General features: G+C 40.3%; 1 pseudogene; it reads left to right on the top strand.

Annotated features, from left to right (window-relative positions):
• Positions 1–535: 535 nt before the first annotated feature.
• LOC110288096 lies at positions 536–2,102 on the top strand (annotated as a pseudogene).
• Positions 2,103–4,228: the final 2,126 nt, after the last annotated feature.

Here is a 4,228-nt window from a genome sequence, read left to right as displayed (position 1 = left end):
ACCTGCTTGCATTTCATTGCCAGCACTGCTGTTGTAAAGCACTTCTACAGACAGACAGCTGAAACAACTAGCCTAGTTGGGACCAACTGGTGTGGCTGAGCAACTAGACTTGCTATTTGCAGCTGACCATTGTTGGAGAGTTGNGACTACAGACTGAAAGTCATCCCAATAAATTCCCTCAATATAGAGAAGACTGACCAATACTAGAAGATTGGATATATACACATTTGTAGACAGGCAGTTTCTAACACAGTNAGAAGTACTTTAAGCCTCTACTTGGAAGGCAACCAAAGGAACTTTGCAATCTTGAGCTGATGACTATGGTCATAGGAGTACTTTCCCAGAGCTAGATTAATAGCTTCTCTGAAGTGCATTGATCAACTCTAGACTTGCATTTAGCCCTACATTAAAACCCCTCCTTAGGGGATCTAGTGTGTTTTGGTCTGGCTCTGTTGTAGGGCCCGGTTGTTGAATGGCATTGCTGGAGTTCAGTTGTGAGCCAGGGTTGCTCGCAAGCTTGTGCTCCCCTGCTGCATTCATGGCATCATCCACCATAGCTGGGAAACAGCAGCACCTTCCTAAAGTAGCCCAGGTCAAAAACAAAGCTCCAGCCAAGGTGCAGATAACTGCAGAGCAGCTCTTAAGAGAAGCTAAAGGGAGAGAAATCGATCTCCTTGCGCTCCACCTCACCAGAAGGTCACAGATGAAGAAGAATTCAACGATTACAAAACCAGAAAAGAAAGCCTTTTGAAGATAACCTAAGACCAAAGAGGACGGCAACTGGATAAAATACGCACAATGGGAGGAAAGCCTGAAGGAACTTCAAAGGGCTCAATCCACATAGGAGCACACTTTAGATGTGGACTACCGAAATATTGCACTCTGGCTGAAATCTGCAGAAATGGAGATGAAGAACCGCCATGTCAAGCATGCCTGAAACATCAGGGANGGTGCCATAACAACTCTGCCATGAGTCAACCAGTTCTGGTACAAGTACACATGCATGGAGGAGATGTTGGGCAACGTTGCTGGTGCTCGGCAGGTGTTTGAGTCCTGGATGAAATGGCAGCCTGAGGAGCAGGCCTGGAACTCCTACATCATGGAGCTAAGATACAAAGTGGTGGATTGGGCCCACACCATTTATGAATGCTTTGTGCTCATGGACCCTGCTATGAAGAACTGGTTCAAGTATTCTCGGTTTGAAGAGAAGCATGCTTCGTTTGCTCATGCGAGGAAAGTCTATGAGAGAGGGGTGGAGGTTTTTGGGGACGAGCATATGGACCAACACCTCTATGTGGCCTTTGCTAAATTTGAGGAAAATAAGAAAGAATTTGAAAGGGTACAAGTTATCTACAGATATACCCTGGATAGGATTTCCAAACAGGAGGCCCAAGAACTCTTGAAAAACTATATCATCTTTGAGAAGTTTGGTGACCGGAGGGTTGTAGAAGATAGCATCATGAGAAAACACAGATTCCAGTAGGAAGAAGTGAAGGCTAATCCACACAATTATGACACATGGTTTCATTATTTATGCTTGGTGGAAAGTGAGGCAGAAGCTGACACTGTGCCGGAAGTCTATGGGAGAGCCATTGCCAAGGTGCCACCCATACAGGAGAAGAGGAATTGGAAGCACAACATCTACCTCTGGGTTAACTGTGCACCGTATGAAGAGCTGGGGGCCAAGGATCCTGAGAGGACAAGACGGGTATACCAAACGTCTTTGCAACTCATTCCTCACACAAAGTTCACATTTGCTAAAATGTGGTTATATTATGCACAGTTTGAAATAAGACAGAAGAAATTGCCAGTGGCCAGAAGAGCTTTGACAACTTCCCTAGGGAAATATCCAAAGAACAAGTTATTTAAAGGTTACATAGACGTGGAACTGCAGCTTAGAGTATTTGGCAGATGCAGGAAGTTTTTTGAAGTTTCTGGAATTCGGTCCTGAAAATTGTGCCTCATGGATGAAGTTTGCAGAGTTAGAGATAATCCTTGATGATGTTGAGAGACATCAGGCAATCTATGAATTAGCCTTCAGCCAGCTACAATCATTAATGAGTGATATCCAGTTTGGACTCTATCTCTCTTTCATTTTATGACCTTTTCATTTAGATTGCTTACATATAAAATTTTCATATATATAAAATTACTGTTTTATTAGGTTTTCATACAACTCCTCAATTGGACATTTTTAGTTCTACCTGCACTCCTCATAGTCCTTCCTTCTTTTTTTTTTTTTTTGGTTTCTTTGAGACAAGGTTTCTCAGTATAGCTTTGGATGTCCTTATACTCAGAAATCCACCTGCCTCTGCCTCCCAAGTGCTGGGATTAAAGCCATGTACCACCACTGCCAGCTCATTTCCTCCTTTGTGACCTCTCTACTCCCCATTCCTATTTAAGAAAATAAACTTCTGTAAGTGAATACATACACACATTCATGCACTCCCACTTAGAGCTCAACTGAATAAAGAAATGATTTGATACTGAATAAAGAAGTGTACATGATAAAGAAGATCTTGTAGAAGAATTTGAATCAAGCAACATGACTTTTTGACAAGGGATCACATCCAAAGATCTTCTAGGTCTCTGTGATCTGGCAGGAATATAGATGCCCCCTCAGTACACAAGTTTATTACCTCTGGCTAGTATCATTTAACATTCTCCTTTAATCTCAATCAATCACATAAACATAAAATTGAGGAGCAGACAAAGTGATGAATCAGTGAAAGATTTGACGGAAAGTGTCAGAGATAGGATATTCCCATCTCCCAGGAGAAAAGCTCTTTAAGAGGAGTGATGAGTAGAGTCTTGGAGTTCTGCAGAATCAGTTCATGAATTCAGTTCAGTCAGTGAGTGGGGAGTCAGTGCAGTGAGTGTAGTGCAGTGGAGGTGAGTTCATTTGTGAGTTTATGCAGTTCAGTGCAGGACAGCAGAAGTAGGGGAAATCTGAGAATAAAAAGGAGCCAGAAGTTTAGAACAAATTGCCAGAGTTAGTTTGAGTCTAAGCAGAAGAGTTCAGTGGAGGCTGAGAAAAGCCAGATTGAATCAATTAGGTTAGGGAGGAAGATGAGCTGGAACACCTGAGTTGAACCAGCCAGCCAGTACAAAAAGAACTGGAAAGAATAAGCTTATTCATCAGAGCCTCCAGTAATACAATTAAATGTGGTGAATACGTATTCAAAATCTAACTGAAATTCTGGAATGATAAAACAGAATAAGCCATATTCAAAAACTCCATGGGAGGCTATACCAACAAATGTAATGAATCAAGTAGAGGGCAGCATAGCTGAAGTTGAAGATGAGGTGGAGGTTGGATCATTTTAATAAAGAAAATGATAAAACAACGCCAAGATATAAGAATCTCCAGACACTTGAAATACTATGAACATACCAGACTTAAAAAGTGNGATCATAGAAGAAGGAAAAAATGTAAATCTGGAGGCATAAAAAACTTTTATTCAAATCATAAGAGAAAATTTCTCATGGTTAGGGAGAAAATGCCAATATAAATGCAGGACTCAGTTAGAATATTAAGCAGACAAGAAGAGAAATGAATCTTTCCACTTCTATTATAAAACATATTAACATACAAACCAAAGCAGTATATTAGAAACATGAACAGAGAAACAGAAAATCACATACATGGGCTAGTCTACAAGAAAAGCAATTCAATATTNAAAAGAAACTTTCTAATACAGTAGAGCATGAAATGGTGTGTTGCAAGTTCTTAAAGTTAATAATTTCCAATACAGACATAGCACAGCCATCTATCACAAAAGAGAAAGGAAAACTCCATCGTGAGCAATAAGGCCAAGGAAATTCAAAAGCCAGTTTTAGAGAANATAATTGAAGGAATCCATCAGACTTAAAAAAAAAAAATTGGGTCGATTTGCATTCTTCTACATGCTGACTGCCAGTTAAACCAGCACCAATTGTTGCAAATGCTCTCTTTTTTCCACTGGATGGTTTTAGCACCTTTGTCAAAGATCAAGTGACCATAGATATATAGGTTCATTCTGAGTCTTCAATTCCATTCCATTGATCTACCTGCCTTTCACTGTACCANTACCATCCAGTTTTTATTATGATTTCTCTCTAGTAAAGCTTGAGGTCAGGGATGGTGATTCCACCAGAAGTTCTTATATTGTTGAGAACAGTTTTCAGTATCATGGATTTTTTTGTTGTTGTTGTTGTCATTCCAGAAGAATTTGCAAATTGCTCTTTC

Source organism: Mus caroli, unplaced genomic scaffold (genome assembly GCF_900094665.2).
Source record: "Mus caroli unplaced genomic scaffold, CAROLI_EIJ_v1.1 scaffold_22908_1, whole genome shotgun sequence".
In the NCBI taxonomy this organism is placed as follows: Eukaryota; Metazoa; Chordata; class Mammalia; order Rodentia; family Muridae; genus Mus; species Mus caroli.
Note: the sequence above shows the minus strand (reverse complement) of the source record. Positions and strands in the feature narration are given on the sequence as shown.